The sequence below is a fragment of the Neopsephotus bourkii genome, unplaced genomic scaffold (genome assembly GCF_033783945.1).
Source record: "Neopsephotus bourkii isolate Nb327-2 ecotype Australia unplaced genomic scaffold, CSIRO-AGI_Nbou_v1 NB_1303, whole genome shotgun sequence".
In the NCBI taxonomy this organism is placed as follows: Eukaryota; Metazoa; Chordata; class Aves; order Psittaciformes; family Psittacidae; genus Neopsephotus; species Neopsephotus bourkii.
This window is the reverse complement of record NW_026901785.1, coordinates 41,091-59,491: the sequence shown is the minus strand read 5'-3', so window position 1 is coordinate 59,491 and position 18,401 is coordinate 41,091. Positions and strand designations below refer to the sequence as shown.

Below are 18,401 nucleotides of genomic sequence, written 5' to 3'. Positions count from 1 at the left end.
GTTGACAGACGGGACTGAGGGGTTGTTGAATAAATGTGGACAGAAGTGCTTTGAAACTGATGGAGGAGGAATGTCGGGCAAAGGTGGGGGAAGTGGATTCTTCTCCTATAGGAACGGATCGGTGTGTGTGTGCTGTGGGGAGTTTTAAACGTTGGAAGTGAGACTGCCCTGCGGGGGAGGGAGTGGCATGGGGTGGCTCCGGTGGCTGAATTGGAACTAGACTGAAAAGGGACCTGGGGAATCCTCCCTAGCAGATCCACTGGTTACATTAAAACTATGGACTAGAGGAAATAAAGTGGAATTTTTAGTAGACACTGGGGCAACATATTCGGCTCTGAATAAGGCATTGATACCTGTAGGGGGAGACTATGTTACTGTAAAAGGGGCAACTGGCCAAAGTGAAAAGGCATATTTTTGTAAGCCACTGAAATATCAATTGGGAAAGCAATGGGACATTCATAAATTTTTATATATGCCTAATGCCCCAAAGGCTCTCCTGGGGAGAGATTTGTTGGAACAACTGGGGGCCACTATTACCTTCAAAGAAGGCGAGATCACCTTGAAAGTAAATGATCAGCAATACATAGAAATGTTAAGCTTAGAACTGATCACACACCAGACAGAAGAGAAGGTTAGGGAAGATATATTTGATCAAGTATTCCCGGGAGTATGGGCTACAAACATACCCGGGAAAGCCAGAAATGCACCCCCGATACAGATTAAGCTCAAGGAGGGAAAAGAACCAGTTAGGATTAAACAATACCCTCTAAGAAAAGAAGATAGGGAGGGAATTTGTCCAATAATTGAAAACTTTTTACAGTTAGGATTATTAAAAGAATGTCAATCTGATTTTAATACCCCTGTCTTACCAGTCCGTAAGCCTGATGGATCATAGCGGGTGGTACAGGATTTGAGAGCTGTCAGCAAGATCACTGAAGATCTTTACCCGGTGGCATCAAATCCATACACACTACTGACTTGCTTAATTCCAGAACTAACCTGGTTTACTGTTTTAGATCTAAAGGATGCCTTCTTTTGCCTCCCTCTCCATGAAGCCAGTCAGAAAATTTTTGCATTTGAAAGGGAAAACCCTAAAAGTGGGTGCAAAACTCAGCTCACATGGACGGTGCTGCCTCAGGGATTTAAAAACAGTCCCACTTTGTTTGGAGAACAACTTGCCAAAGACTTAGAATCTTGGGAAGCCCCACCAGAGGAAGGAAGAATACTGCAGTACGTGGACGACATCCTAATTGCCACCCGGAAACTTGTGTGGCTTGGACGGTAAGCCTCTTAAATTTCTTGGGACTCCAGGGATATCTCATACAGTGTCTGCCGTACTGGAAGTAAAAGGTGGACACTGACTTTCTCCTCAGAAATTTCTAGAGTATCAAGCCATCATGATAGAGCAGGATAATGTTGAAATTGTGGTAACTAACATTATCAATCCAGCCTCTTTCCTCAATGGTAATGAAGGAGAACCTGTACACCATGATTGCCTGGAAACCATTGAGGCTGCCTATCCTAGTCGTCCAGATTTGAGGAGTATCCTTTTGGATAACACAGAAACCTGATTCACTGACGGGAGCAGTCATGTCATCAGCCTGGATATGCAGTTACCACCTGCAAAGAGGTAATAGAATCTGGACCTTTGCCTATAAACACTTCCGCACAGAAAGCAGAATTGATTGCTCTGACCAGAGAGCCCTGAACATCTACACAGACTCAAAATATGCAGTCGGAGTCGTACATGCGCATGGTGCTATTCGGAAGGAGAGAGGACTGTTAAATTCACAAGGGAAAAACATCAAACATGCACAGAAAATATTGAGATTATTGAAAGCAGTCCAATTGCCTGAGAAGGTGGCAGTTGTGCACATCAAGGCACACCAGAAGGTGAGCTCTGAATTAGAAGAAGGAAATGAGCTGGCGGACAGAGAGGCAAAAGAAGCAGCAAAAGGTGAGGTACCAGCTGAAGGAGCATTGATCCCTGATGGGAAAGTTTCCTTAGAAGGTAAGCCAAATTATAATAAGGAAGATCAAAAATTGATTGCAGATCCAAATGGAATATTCAATGAAGAAGGGTGGGCCAATACACCACAAGGAAGGGTAATTGTTCCCTTATCAATGTTATGGTCTTTAGTAAAGAATGAACATCAGAAAACACACTGAGGAGCCAAAACCTTACATAAACATTTAATAGGCAACATTATGGCTAGAAAATTATATGCCACCATTCAACAGGTAACTCGCCAGTGCCTTTATACAAATCCCAAAATTATACCCAAGCTAAAAATAGGTCAAATTGGAAAGGGTAATGGACCAGGACAGCAATGGCAAATCGATTTCATGGAACTGCCGAGAAAAGGGGGGTACAGATACTTGTTAGTATTAACAGACACCTTTTCAGGTTGGCCAGAAGCCTTTCCAACTAGGAGTGCAAAGGCACGAGAAGTGACCAAAATACTGTTACAGGAGATAATACCACGCTTTGGAGTTCCAGCCATAATATCTTCAGACAGAGGGACACATTTTATTTCAAATGTGGTACAGCAAGTAAGCAAATATCTTGGAATTGATTGGCAACTTCATATCCCTTATCATCCACAATCAAGTGGACAAGTAGAAAAGATAAATCATTTAATCAAACAACAAATTGTGAAATTGGGCCAGGAGGCCAGGCTACCTTGGCCCCAAACCCTTCCATTGGCCTTGTTGAGAATTTGAACTAAACCAAGAGCACGAAAAGGACTGAGTCCTTTCGAAATTTTATATGGAAGGCCATATAGGGTTCGACAGGGAATGTCTCCCCAAGTGGGAGAAGAAGCCATGAACACCTATATAATAGAGTTAGGAAAGCAGCTTACTAGAATTGAAAAACATGTGGCTGGCTGCTAGAGGATGTAGGAAAGCTGCTAGGATGGCTAAGGCCTCCTTGGAATTAAAGCTGGCGAGAGGGGTCAAGGACAGCAGAAAGAGCTTTTTCAAATACATGGCAGGTAAAACTAACACCAGAGACAATGTAGGCCCGCTGATGAATGGGACGGGTGCCCTGGTGACAGAAGATACAGAGATGGCAGAGTTACTGAATGACTTCTTTGTCTCTGTCTACTCTGCTGGAGGCAGTCCTGAAGAGCCCTGTACCGCTGAGACCTCAGATGAAGATAGGTCAACGGAGCGGTCTGCCTTAGTCGATGAGGAATGGGTTAAAGACCAGTTGAGCAATCTGGATATCCATAAATCCATGGGTCCAGATGGGATGCACCCGCGGGTGCTGAGGGAACTGGCTGAGGTCATTGCTAAACCGCTCTCCATCATCTTTACCAAGTCTTGGGAAACGGGAGAGGTGCCTGAGGACTGGAGGAAAGCAAATGTCACTCCTGTCTTCAAAAAGGGCAAGAAGGAGGACCCGGGTAACTATAGACCGGTTAGCCTCACCTCCATTCCTGGGAAAGTGATGGAACACCTTATCCTTGGTGCCATCTTAAGGCATATCAAGGATAAGAGGGTTATGAGGGGCAGTCAACATGGCTTCACTAAGGGGAAGTCGTGCTTGACCAATCTCGTAGCCTTTTATGAGAAAATAACACGGTGGATGGACGATGGCAGAGCGGTGGATGTGGTCTACCTCGACTTCAGCAAAGCGTTTGACACGGTCTCCCACAGCATCCTTGCGGCTAAATTGAGGAAGTGTGGTCTGGATGATCGGGTAGTGAGGTGGACTGTGAACTGGCTGAAGGAGAGAAGCCAGAGAGTTGTAGTCTATGGGGCGGAGTCTAGTCGGAGGCCTGTATCTAGTGGAGTGCCTCAAGGGTCGGTACTGGGACCAGTATTATTTAATATATTCATCAATGATTTAGATGAGGGAATTGAGTGTACTATCAGCAAGTTTGCTGATGACACTAAGCTGGGAGGGGTGGCCGACACGCCAGAGGGCTGTGCTGCCATCCAGAGAGACCTGGACAGGCTGGAGAGCTGGGCGGGGAATAACTTGATGAAATATAACAAGGGAAAGTGTAGAGTCCTGCATCTGGGCAGGAACAACCCCAGGTTCCAGTATAGGCTGGGGAACGACCTGTTAGAGAGCAGTGTAGGGGAGAGGGACCTGGGGGTCCTGGTGGACAACAGGGTGACCATGAGCCGACACTGTGCCCTTGTGGCCAAGAAGCCCAATGGCATCCTGGGTTGTATTAGAAGGGGGGTGGTTAGTAGGTCGAGAGAGGTCCTCCTTCCCCTCTACTCTGCCCTGGTGAGACCTCATCTGGAATACTGTGTCCAGTTCTGGGCCCCTCAGTTTAAAAAGGACAGGGACCTGCTGGAGAGAGTCCAGCGCAGGGCAACTAAGATGATTAAGGGAGTGGAGCATCTCCCTTATGAGGAAAGACTGAGGGAGCTGGGTCTCTACAGTTTGGAGAAGAGGAGATTAAGGGGTGACCTTATTAGTGTATATAAATATATAAAGGGGGAGTGTCACGAGGATGGAGCCAGGCTCTTCTCAGTGGCAAGCAATGAAAGGACAAGGGGTAATGGGTACAAATTGGAGCACAAGAGGTTCCACTTAAACCTGAGAAGAAACTTCTTCTCAGTGAGGGTGACGGAACACTGGAACAGGCTGCCCAGGGAGGTTGTGGAATCTCCTTCTTTGGAGACATTCAAAACCCACCTGGACACGTTCCTGTGTAACCTTATCTAGGTGTTCCTGCTCCGGCAGGGGGATTGGACTAGATGATCTTTTGAGGTCCCTTCCAATCTCTAACATACTGTGATACTGTGATACTGTGAACTCGAAGCAGAGGGTTGGACAGCTCGGTACACAATATACAGCCTGTAGATTATGTGTATGTAAGATTTTTCAAACCTACAGGAGATGATGATCTTGAGCCAAGGTGGAAAGGGCCATTCCAGGTGTTATTAACTACATTCACAGCTATCAAGATTAAGGAACAGAACGCCTGGATTCATCATACTCGAGTTAAGAAATCCCGGAAGACACCCTGGAGAGCAATCCAAACTGAAAATGAACTGAAACTAAAGCTAATTCGTAACAAGTAACACTGCAAATTGATAAGACTGTATTGATGATATTTTTAACCTTCTTGTTTAAAGCTTTAATACTTTTCTCTTGTTTGCAATTATAACCAGCGAAAGGTCGAAGAATGATGAAAATAATTAGAGGATTAATTGTGATTCTAGGGGTCACACAAAGTCTTGACAAAATGTTACCATTATTAGGTAGAGACAAATGTTTAGCTTACTTGGGCAAATAAAACGTGTTTAATCGGAGTTCCTTATCTAAGTATGGATGGGTGAGAAATGATTCAGTCTTGAACCTTACAATAGTAACTAGAGTAGTTAAGAGAACTTCAGGCGATTGGACAATTGCATCTGTTCAGACAGGAGGAATTATAAAAGGACTAAATCGTTCAACCATCCCAATTCAGGAACTCCGACTTCTGGGGTCTGACCAAAGTAATCAGAGCTGTATAACATTCAATTCTTGGTCAGATGAAACTCCAGAAACTAAAGTGACTAGTAGGAAAGATTGATATCATAATGTTACCTCATATTGTCTTGGATCTTCTCCTTCACTCCCATATGATGTTATCACCCCTAAGGCACTATCCCCAGGTTACTTCTTGATATGCGGAGACCGTGCATGGCCAGGAATACCCTCTAAGCCTCATGGGGGACCATGCTATTTAGGAAAATGGTCCTTGTTTGCAGCTTCTAAAAAACATGTAATCCAAGCCCTACGAGAAGACCTTCATAAGAATAAAAGATCTGTTAACCAATTAGGCCCTAAATGTGACCCCACATTAAAGATTTGGGGCCATACAAAGCGATTCCTTACTACACTGCTTTTACCAAATGTAGCAGCTGGAAAAGCATTGGCAGATATTCATCGCCTCGCATGTTGGACAGCACAACAGCTAAATATTACCTCAAATATAATCTATTCACTTGCTACAGATGTAGATAGTGTACGACACGCCTCCTTACAAAATAGGGCAGCTATAGACTTTCTCTTACTAGCCCATGGTCATGGATGCGAAGATTTTGAAGGTATGTGTTGTGTGAACTTAACAGACCATTCAAAATCTATCTAAGCCAAATTACAAGAGCTACAGGAAAACATTAAGAAATTGCAAGTTGATGGAGGGTTGGCTGATTGGTTGAATGGGTTTGGGATTACAGGGTAGACTAAGGAGTTAATCAAACAAGGGATTTGGATTCTGGCTGTAGTTCTTTTAGTCTTAATGACAATTCCATGCTTAATCCAATGTGTATCGAGTATGTTTCACAAATCCATTGAAGGCACATGGGTATCTCTTAAGTAAAAGAATTTACTTATGTTATAGAAAAGGGGGGAATTGAAACTGATGTGGCCTATTGTGTACAGGGGGGTTAGACAGAATGTACAGGGGGGGGTGTACAAGGAGTACTGCTTAAGTCATAGCTGGCTTGACAAGCTCAGCAGATGCCTTATCAGGCAGTACTAAGATAAAACTTCCTAACGAAGGGAATAGCTCATTAAACCAGTTAGACATAGACCAGACCCATCCAGCTCCTAAAGAGCATGCGTGAGGACCAGAGGTAAAAAGTTCAAGCCTGAGGAAGACTAGTTTACTTCATCTTGAAGACCTCTACCCACAAGAGGAAGACTACTTACTTCATCTGAAGACCCCTGCCCAAGACCACGAGGAGGCACTGCACATGAGTGGAGAGCCTTTTAGCTCATTATAATACGAAGCGGGGATAGAATATGAATATGTATAGGCGTATTGTGAGACCTAATACATATGTATGACTTTACAGGATAAATGTAAAAGGAAAACGGCACTGAGGCACACATGCCTTTTGGAGGACCAATCCCCCGTGCGTCTTCAGCTGAATAAAGCATACCTACTTTACAACTTTAATGAAGTTGTGGAGTCTATTCCGCTATCAGCAGGTAGCAGGTAGCAGTGAGATCCGAGCCACCAGTGGTCCAGGGCGAGCGGGGAGGCCTTGGGCAGGCGCAGATCGGCGTCTCCTGCCTGCTGGGCGCCCGGCACGGGAAGCCTCACAGCGCCTGGTGCTCGGTTCTGGGGGTAGTAAAGACATGGGGGGGGAGGGGGGTGTTACCCGGAGGTTCTTAATTCACACTGTACCTGCATGTGTAGGGGAAGGGGCTAAACAATTTCTGGCCGTTTCTGTCTTATTTTTACCCATTTGTGATCAGTTTTAAGCCTTTTTTGGCTCGTACTAAACCATTTTTGCCCATTTCTTGCCAGTTTTAAGATTATTTTGGCTGTTTCTAACCCATGCTTTCCCATTGCTAGCCCATTTTAAATCTTTTTTTGGCATTTCTAAACAGCTGATGGCCCACTCTGTCTTATTTTTGCCCGTTTCTTCCTAGCTGTAAGCCATTTTTAGCTATTTCTGATCAGTTTCTTGCTATTTCTAGCCTGTTTTAAGCTTTTCTTAGCTATTTCTAAACAGGTTTGGGCTATTTGTAACCCTTGTTTTGCCTGATTCGAACTCTCTTTAAGCAATTTTGGCCATTTCCAAACCCTTTTTTTCCAGTTCTCACCGATTTCTTGCCATTTCTAGCCCATTTTCGCCCTTTCCTGATTTGGTTTGAACCATTTTGGCCATTGTGAACCCATTTTGGTTCATTTCTAACCCCTTTTAAGTCTTTCTTGGCCCTGTTTGGTGTCTGTGATATCTGTTGAAATATTTAAACTGATGGAATCAGAATGAAGCGCCGTGTTGACAGTATACGTGTAGGTCTTGGAAAGGCTCCCCTGAAGTCTGGTTTTGGAGATGGGATTAAAATCTTGCCCACTGTTGCCTTGACTCAGCTATTGATAAGCTCAGTGGTGAAATTCCTGGGGTCTGACCAAAGTAATCAGAGCTGTATAACATTCAATTCTTGGTCAGATGACAGACCATTCAAAATCTATCTATGCCAAATTACAAGAGCTACAGGAAAACATTAAGTAATTGCAAGTTGATGGAGGGTTGGCTGTTTGAATGGGTTTGGGATTACAGGGTGGATTAAGGAGTTAATCAAACAAGGGATTTGGATTCTGGCTGTAGTTCTTTTAGTCTTAATGACAATTCCATGCTTAATCCAATGTGTATCGAATATTCGCAAATCCATTGAAGGTACCTGGGTATCTCTTAAGTAAAAGAATTTACTTATGTTATAGAAAAGGGGGGAATTGAAACTGATGTGGCCTATTGTGTACAGGGGGGTTAGACAGAATGTACAGGGGGTTGTACAAGGGGGCTAGACAAAATGTACAGGGGGATCTGATTAAGTCATAGCTGGTTTAACGAGCTCAGCAGATGTCTTATCAGGCAGTACCAAAACAGAACCTCCTAATGAGGGAATAGGGGGGGTTTGTACAAGGAGTACTGCTTAAGTCATAGCTGGCTTGACAGACTTCAGCAGATGCCTTATCAGGCAGTACTAAGATAAAGCTCCCTAACTCCTAATGAAGGGAATAGCTCATTAAACCAGTTAGACATAGACCAGACCCATCCAGCTCCTAAAGAGCATGCGTGAGGACCAGAGGTAAAAAGTTCAAGCCTGAGGAAGACTAGTTTACTTCATCTTGAAGACCTCTACCCACAAGAGGAAGACTACTTACTTCATCTGAAGACCCCTGCCCAAGATCACCAGGAGGCACTGCGCATGAGTGGAGAGCCTTTTAGCTCATTATAATACGAAGCGGGGATAGAATATGAATATGTATGACTTTACAGGATAAATGTAGAAGAAAAATGGCACTAAGGGACGCATACTTTTTGGAGGACCAATCCCTCGTGTGTCTTCAGCTGAATAAAGCATACCTACTTTACAACTTTAACGAAGTTGTGGTGTCTATTCCGCTATCAGCTATGTGGATATAACTGTATGAGTTCGCAAAGCTCGCTAAAGACACAAGATTAAACAAGTTGAAAATGGCCAGAACTCTTGAGCAAAATGGAGTCACATAGCAAAAGTATTTGTAAAGGTAAAAGAAATGGGGGGGACGACACACACTTGATATGAGAAAAGCTGGTGCCTGGAATATATAGGGTTAAAGTACTTTTAGCCTAACTTAGGTTGAAGATAAAGAACAATGTTTATGTTGTAAGTCTGTGGTGAGATAACAGGATTTAGTTGGCCCCACTAAACATGAATGAGTTATTTCACACCATCTGTCTACTTATCAGTTAGTTTAGAGACAGAGCCTCCCAAACATCTGCTAGCTTGGGATACTTCTTGTCTGCCTATCTTGCAATACATTTTGCAGGAAGGTCACACTGTTTTAAATCTTTGCTAGTTATCAGAAGAATTACAGATATGGCTGGTTTCACCTGGTTTTGTGATTACTGGGGCATCCAACTGTGCCAAAGGTGAAAAGTATACTGTGAGGAAGACTGCTTACTTCATCTTGAAGACCCCTACTCACATGAGGAAGACTGCTTACTTCATCCTCAAGGCCCCTGCCTACAATCACTGGAGAGCAGTGTGCAGACACCAAGAGGAGGGGACTTATGGTAATAAGCTCCTGAAGCTAGTTATAATATTCCCTGCCTATATGCGGGAATTATGAATATGTATGTGACTTATGCAATAGTGAAAGTATATAAACCTGTAACAAATGATCATCACTTGTGCCTCTGCCTATGGTCATGCACCCAGTGCTGTTGCTTTTGCTTTATTGACTTTGTCCCTCAATAAAACCTTGTTATCTTGTTTAGAGGAGTCAGCTCATATTTGACAACACTGTCCCATTTGGTATCAGCAGTCCTGGAGCAGAAAGGAGCCTACTGGTTATCTCCTGCACGTTCCTTAAAATACCAGGCTACCTTTGTGGAACAAGGTTGTGAGGTATATAGGAATGATTCCTGTCAGAAACTTAGGAGTCCTTGTCATCATTGCACTTTGGGAGGAATCGAAAATTATGTGTAGAATGTATACGAATGATCAGATTAAGATGGGAGTTCCTGTAAATACAGTGATTAAAAGAAGGAACAAAGGAATAATCCTTCCTAATAAAAGTATTTGTTACTTTAAGGGGTATTTTGTTTAACTACTTGAATGTCTCAAATGCTTTGCTAACTACAGAGGGTGTTTTGTTTAACTGCTTGAATACCTTAAGGGGGTTAGGTAATCAAGGGCTACATTCTGTTACAGGATGAGGTGAAACTTGTATATTCAATATGTAACTATATAAGAAATGGAATTGAGTGGGCTAAGATGGTGGTTAAGCTTGTGACAGACATTCCCTGTTAATGTATTGCCAAGGAATTCAATGACTTTTTAAGCAGTTTCATCACCCAAAGATAAGATCCCAGCAACAGGAGGAGAACAATGAAAAAAGAATCACGTCGGTATTTGAGTGAAGGAGACGACAGAATTGGATGAAACCCAAGACCGAGGAGTATAAGAGACTGTACCCCAGAACTCTCGTTGTGCGTCTTGGGTGGAGCGGAGACTCCCTGGCGCACCCAGTACTGCTTGCTTATTGCCTCTCGATATTAATCAATTGTAATAAAAAATTAATTAAATCAGATCATGGTCAAGGCGAAATTCTTATAACAAAGGTGATACAGAAATTGTGGTCACTAATGTTGTGAATCCAGCATCCTTTTGCAGGAACAACCAACAGAACCACTAACACACGACTGCTTGACCACTGGGTATTCGGGCCGACCAGACTTAATAAAGACGACAATAAAGAATGCCTGTTTGTCAACTTGCAAACTTTGCTTGCCAGTTTCTTCCTGGAGTTTTCTCAGCTCCGAGACGCTCCTGGCACGGAATGCTACGGAACCCGGAAGGGGTACGTACGCACTCTGCCAATGCGGGTGCACGCCTGTAGGTCAGTTAAACCTGCTCTGTCGCATCTCCTTTTCCGATCAACCGCCCCTAGTGGTCGCGTAGGACACGCGACTTCATTGTCCTCGAATCTTTTTTTTCTTTGAATTCGTCTTTCCTTGTTTTTTTTCCAGCTCGGGCAGCCCATTGACGTCTTAATTCACCAATCGGCGTCTCGGGCCGGCCCTTAGTGCCCCCTGTCCAATTCTCGCCCGGTATTTGTCAAGTGACAGGCAGCGGAACCAATGCACCTCTTCCCCGCCCACCACTGGGGCCGGGAGACGGTTGGAGCGAATAGGAGTGGGTGACTCCGCAGGGGAAGGCAGTACTGAGGTGGGGAGGGTGGCTGTGCAGCTTGGTGAGAAAAAGGTTGGTTTCCTCGTGGTTTGGATGGGTATTTTGGCGGTGCTGCTGGCGGGGTACGCAGTGTGGTCGCTCCTCGGGAAGGGACACTCCGTGGGCTGAATATGGTCTGGGGAACCTGGGCCGGGTATGGTTAGGTCTGGTTTGTCTGGGCCTGCTTTTAGGTCGGATCGATTCCGACGAGGGATAGACACGCCTTCCTGCGCCCTTCCCCCCTACTTGTGATGGAATGCGGCCGGCACTGAGAGCGGCTAGGCGGCCACGGTGAATGGGCTTTCGCAGCGGTTCTGGGTTTAGGGGCATCTCAGGGGAAGGAATCCCGCGGGGAGCGGCTTTTGTCGGCCGGTGGGGCCGGGTCTTACTTCCCCGCCGTCCACACGCCTTGAACGAGGGGCTGTGAGGGGTGGTAATGTCCGGCTTGTACTCCCCGGGTAGCTTGTGTGTGGAAAAAAAGGCAACAAACAGTTTATTTTTTGTATGTTGGTTTTTTGTTGGTTTTTTTTTTTTTTCCTTTCAAGACCAGGTGTGCGAAACTTAAGTTAACTTAACCAAGAGTTAACTGTTTAAAATGGCGAGGCTTTGGTTCAGCCGGTACCCTTTTGTCTGTTCCCCTCCTACTCCAAAGCTATGCATGTGGAATAAATGCTGCTTATATGAGATGTACATGCGAATTGAGATCCGTAATTTTCTTCATGACTCTACTTTAAATGCCATATGTATCTATGCATTGCAAGATATAAACACATTATCTGTTAAGCATTTCATCTGTCTAGATAAGTATATACTAGAAACTCTGCTGTAATAAATGCAAGTGTTGTTACTGCAGAGTTATAAAGTTCCTTTTTGTAATTTTTTGTATGGCAGGGAAGAGAAAAGATGTGATGTAGTTGACTGCTCTGCAGTTACATGGCTTATGTCATGGGCTATACCTGAAGTCACTGAAATAACGAAGAAAACTGGTTGAAGATCCAGTTTTCTTTATGTGTGAAGCTGTGTGTGTAATAGTTCTGGACAAGAACTTATCAACTTTCTTGAGGTAGTTTGATAAAAAGATTAACACAACTGAAAAAATGGCATTACAAAAACTTGGGCTCTTAAGTGATCTGTTCTTCTACCCAAAAGCTAGATTCACAAACAAAATCAAACTTAAATTACATAGTAAATCTTCAAATGGAAGACCCTCCTGGGTCCTCTTCCATCTTCCTGATGATGCGTGGATTGACTCCACAACTCGTTAAAGCTGTAAAGTAGGTATGCTTTATTCAGCGCTGAGACGCACGGGGATAATTCCTCAAAGTCATGCATGCCTCAGTATTGTTTCCCTCTACATTTATAAGGTTGCACCATACGCCTATACATGTTCATGTCCTATCCCCGCTTCGTATTACAATGAGCTAGAAGGTCCTTTGCACCTGAGCAGTGTCCCCTCTGGTCATGGGCAGGGGTCTCAAGATGAAGTAAATGAGTCTTCCTCCTGTGGGTAGGGGTCTTCAAGAGGAAGTAAATGAGTCTTCCTCTTCTGGAACTTTTCACCTTTTAGTCTTCACGTATGTCCTTAGGATTTGGTCCCTGTCCCAGCCATAAACCATCTGCTTCTCCCCCTTAACAGTAGATTCAGGGGTCTGCTTTTCCCTATCAATAGGTGCTTATCAGTAGGATCTGGTGTCTGCTTTTGATAGAACCAAGTGTCTGCTTTTCCTTATCAATAGTTAGTGCCTTTGTTCTGCTTAGTAGGCATGACAGGTACAGATAATACCTTTGCTTAAGCAAGTGAATTCCTCTAACCCCCCTGTACAACCCCCCTGTACATTGGTCAACCCTCTGCATCAATCCCCCCTTTTTCTATAAAGTGAGTAAATTATTTTACTCTATTATTTATGACAGAGCTATCCATGTCCTTTTATCAATTTATGAAGTGATTTCAATATACATTGTATTATGCAAGGTACAGTCATTAAAATGAGTAGTCGTATAGCTAAGATTAGAAGGCCTTGTTTAAGTATTTCCCTGAACCATCCAGTAACTCCTCGGTTATTTAGCCATTCATCCAATCTGTCTCCAACAATTCTAAGCTCTTGCATATTTTCCTGCAATTTTCACAGCTTAGCGTGAATCGATTCAGAATGGTCAGATAAGTTCATGCAGCACATACCTTCGAAATCCTCACAACCATATCCATGGGCCAATAATAAAAAGTCAATTGCTGCTTGGTTTTGCGAATATGCATGTCTTATACTATCTGAGTCTGTGGCAAGTGACGATATCACATCTGAAGTTATATTTAATTGCTTAGCGACTCAACATGCCAAATGACGTATATCCGCCAATGCTTTCCCCACAGCTATACTTGGTGCAAATAATTCTGCCAAAATACTTTAGGTGTGATTCCAGATTCTTAAAGTGGAATCGCAATTTGGGCCTACTTGCTCAATGGATCGTTTGTCTCTGCGGAGGCTGCCCTTCATGTCCTGGACTAAATGCCTTTTGGAGGCTGCAAACAGGGACAATTTACCTCGATAACATGGTCCTCCAAAGGGTTTGGAAGGAATTCCTGGCCATGCACGGTCTCCACAAATCATGAAATATCCTGGGGGTAGAGCTTTAGGTATTTTATCATTGTATCGTAACATTGGAGATGATCCTGAGCAGTAAGCGGTTATATTATGATACCATAACCCTAGTTACCTTGGTCTCGTGGACTTTGCTTGACCATGTATTAAAAGTTATACAGCGCTGATTAGTTTTGCCAGATCCCAGGAGATGGAGTTCTTGCATTGGGATAGTGGAATGATTTAAGTTTTTTATTATTATAGCCATTTGGTCTGATGCAACTGTCCAATCGGTCCCTTGAGCTCTCTTGACCATTTTGATCACTGTGGTAAGATTTAGAACCAAGTCATTCCTTACCCATCCCTGAAAATCAAAGGGGCTCAAGTATGGTATACCAATTAGGCACGTTTGAAAAGGATTTCCCACCTGTGCCAAGGTCAGACAGAAATCAGTAACCCCAGTCTTGTTTGCCCATGTGAGCCAGACATATTCGACCCCAGTACTGAAGTTTCTTTTTCTATGGCTTGGACCATGGTATAGATATAAAGGATTAATATCAATAACTGCTTCATTTTAACTAACTATGCTACTTAAATATATATGTCTATTATAATTGGGCCAAGCTTCATGCAATATGTGCAGCACTTGCACTACACTAGCCTTATCTCATATCCAGGTAGTAAGTGATACCCAGATTTATATTCTGATTACAACTGCAACATTGAGTTGACACCCATGGATCAATCTATTTTTCGCAAGTTAGTTTTAATTTCAGTCTGTCATTACCGCTTGATGTGATTTTCCAGGGTGCCTTTGGAGCCTTCTTGACTCGAGTATGATGAATCCAGACGTTTTGTTCTCTAATTTTAATACGTGTGAAAGTTGTGAGTAGTACTTGGAACGGCCCTTTCCACCTTGGTTCGAGGTTTTCTTCCCCTGTGGGTCTGAAAGATTTTATATACACATAATCTCCAGGTTGTATATTATGTATGGGACTATCCAGTCCTCTGTTTCGAGTTCCAGTCACATGTTTTACGATTTTCCTGAGTTGTTGTCCTAACTCTATTATATAGTTATTCATAGTCTCTTCTCCCACTTGGAGAGATGTTCCCTGTTGGACTCCATATCACAGTATCACAGTATCACAGTAGGTTAGAGATTGGAAGGGACCCCAAAAGATCATCTAGTCCAATCCCCCTGCCGGAGCAGGAACACCTAGATAAGGTTACACAGGAACGTGTCCAGGCGGGTTTGAATGTCTCCAAAGAAGGAGATTCCACAACCTCCCTGGGCAGCCTGTTCCATCTGATCACCCTCACTGAGAAGAAGTTTCTTCTCAGGTTTAGTGGAACCTCTTGTGCTCCAATTTGTACCCATTACCCCTTGTCCTTTCATTGTTTGCCACTGAGAAGAGCCTGGCTCCATCCTCGTGACACTCCCCCTTTATATATTTATATACACTAATAAGGTCACCCCTCAATCTCCTCTTCTCCAAACTATAGAGACCCAGCTCCCTCAGTCTTTCCTCATAAGGGAGATGCTCCACTGTCATCCATACAGAATTTCCAAAAGGACTCAACACTTCTTGAGTTCTTGGTTTAGTTTGAATTCTCAACAGAGCTAATGGAAGTGTCTTGGGCCAAGGTAGACTGGCCTCCTGACCCAATTTCACAATTTGTTGTTTAATTAGATGGTTCATTTTCTCCACCTTACCACTTGAGTGAGGGTGGTAGGGCACATGAAGTTGCCAATCAATACCTAAATGTTTGTTAATTTGTGGTACTACTTTTGAAACAAAATGTGGTCCTCTGTCTGAAGATATAGTGGCTGGAACTCCATATCGTGGTATTATTTCCTGTAACAATACCATTGTTACCTCCCTGGCTTGTGCGCTTCTTGTTGGAAAGGCTTCTGGCCAACCTGAAAAGGTGTCTGTTAGTACCAACAAATGTCTATACCCCCTTTTTCTTGGCAGTTCCATGAAGTCAATCTGCCATTGTTGGCCTGGTCCATTACCTCTGCCAATTTAGCCTAATTTAAGCTTGGGAGTAATTTTGGGGTTTGTTTGAAGGCAAAGATCACATTGCTGAGTTACTTGTTGGATGGTAGCATACAAATTTCTAGCTGTGATTTTGTTTATTAAGTATTTATGTTAGGCATCCACTCCCCAGTGTGTTTTGTGATGCTCATTTTTTATAAGGGCCCATAACAAAGAGCAGGGAACAATTATTTTCCCTTGCTGTGTGTGAGCCCACCCCTCCTGATTTAGTATTCCATCCTGATCTTTGATTAATTTCTGATCTTCCTTATTGTAATTTGGCTTACATTCTAAAGCAATGTTCCCATCAGAAATTAAGGCTCCTTCAATAATTACCTCTCCTTTTGCTGCTTCTTTTGCCTCTGTCTGCCAGCTCATTTCCTTCTTCCTGCATCAAGCTCACCTTCTGCTGTGCCTTGATGTGCATAATTGACACCTTCTCAGGTAGTTGGACCGCTTCCAACAGTCTCAGTATTTCTTGTGCATGTTTGATGTTTTTCCCATGCGAATTCAACAGTCCTCTCTCTCTCCTTCCAAATGGCACCATGTGCATGCACAACTCCAAATGCATATCTTGAACCTGTATAGATGTTTAACCTTTTCCCTTTTGCTAGTTCCAGAGCTCTAGTCAGTGCGGTCAGTTCCGCCTTTTGTGAGGCGGTGTTTATTGGCAAAGGTCGAGATTCTATTACTTCTCTGCAGGTGGTGACTGCATATCCAGCATGTTGCTTTCCACTGGTGATATAGCTGCTCTCATCAGTAAACCAGGTTTCTGTGTTGTCCAGAGGGGTATCTTTCAGGTCTGGGCGACTGGAGTATGTGGCTTCATTGGTTTCCAGGCAATCTCTCCACTAAGGAGAGAAGCTGGGTTGACAATGTTAGTTACCACTATCTCTTTATCAACTTGCTCCACAATGACGGCTTGGTATTTCAGGAACTCTGAGGGGAAAGCCCGCCTTTCACTTCCAACACTGCAGACACTGCATGGGACACTAGCACTGTCATTTTCTGGCCCAAGGTAAATTTGCGTGCTTCTTGGATATTCAGCACGACTGCTGCAATGGCTCTGAGGCACCCAGGCCATCCTCTGGCCGCTACGTCTAACTGCTTAGAAAAATAAGCAACTGCTCGTCGGTATGGACCCAAGTCTTGTGCTAGTATTCCCAGGGCAATCCCTTGTCTCTCATGAGAAAATAAAAAGAATGTTTTACTCACGTCTGGAAGTCCTAGAGCTGGAGCTGACATGAGAGCATTCTTCAGCTGGTCAAAGGCCTGCGTGGCCTCCTTTGTCCATTGGAGGTTTCTATTTCCATTGACAATGAGTGTCTATAGGGGCTTTACAAGCAGCCCATAGTTGCAAATCCACAACCTGTACCACCCCATCATACCCAGGAAGGTCCGCAGTTCTTTTATTGTCTGGGCTTTTGGGGTTTGACATATTGCTTCCTTACGATCTTGCCCTAAAGTCCGTTGTCCAGCACTAACCTCATAGCCCAGGTAAATCACTTTCTGTTTCACTACCTGGGCCTTTTTCTTAGACACCCTATATCCCTGGAGTCCCAGGAAATTTAAGGGGCTTACTGTCTAAGCCACACAGGCCTCTTCTGTCTGGGTGGCAATTAAGATGTCATCTATGTACTGCAGTAGCTTCCCTTATTCTGGCGGAGCCTCCCAGGACTCTAAGTCTTTTGAAAGTTGTTCTCTAAACAGTGGGGCTGTTCTTAAATCCTTGAGGCAACACCGTCCACGTGAGCTGGGTTTTGCACCCACTCTTAGGGCTTTCCCATTCAAATGCAAAGATTTTCTGGCTGGCTTCGTGGAGAGGGAGGCAAAAGAAGGCATCCTTCAAATCTGGAACGGTAAACCAAGTTAGCTCTGGTGTTAAGCATGTTAACAGGGTATATGGATTTGCTTCCACTGGGTAAAGATCCTCAGTTACTTTTTGACAGCTTGTAAGTTCTGCACTATCCAATATGTCCCATCAGGTTTACAGACTGGTAAGATAGGGGTGTTGAAATCAGACTGGTATTCCTTTAGTAGTCCCAGCTACAAGAAGTTTTCAGGTATTGGGCTGATTCCTTCTCTGTCTTCCTTTTTCAAAGGTTATTGTTTGACTGTTTTCCTTCCTTGACCTTGACCTGTATCAGGAGTTCATTTTTGGCTTTTCCAGGTACATCTGTAGCCCATACTCCTGGAAATACTTGGTCTAATATATCCTCTCTAATCTTTTCCCCTGTTCAATGTGTAATTAAAATTAAACTTGGCACCTCTATGTATTGTTGGTCATTTACCTTTAAGGTGATCTTGCCTTCATTGAAGGTGATGACTGCTCCCAACTGTTCTGATAAATCCCTCCCCAAGAGAGCCTTTTGGGAGTTGGGCATGTATAAAAATTTGTGAATACCCCATTGTTTTCCTAGTTGGTATTTTAACGGTTTGCAAAAATACGCCTTTTCACTTTGGCCAGTTGCTCCTTTTACAGTAATATATTCATTCCCTAAGGGTGTCAGGGCTTTATTTAAAACCAAATATGTTGCACCTGTGTTGACCAAAAATTCTACCTCCTTCTCTTTATCCCCTAGCTTCATTATAACC

The 18,401-nt window shown here is 43.6% G+C and overlaps 1 protein-coding gene across 1 annotated transcript in view; it reads left to right on the top strand.

Moving 5' to 3' along the window:
* Window positions 1–11,161: 11,161 nt before the first annotated feature.
* LOC133219077 (mothers against decapentaplegic homolog 2-like) overlaps window positions 11,162–18,401 on the top strand; it is a gene marked incomplete at its 3' end in the record, with an annotated part of 44,694 nt that continues 37,454 nt past the window's right edge. The window contains exon 1 of the mRNA XM_061366124.1: window positions 11,162–11,224. The remainder of the gene's footprint in view (window positions 11,225–18,401) is intronic.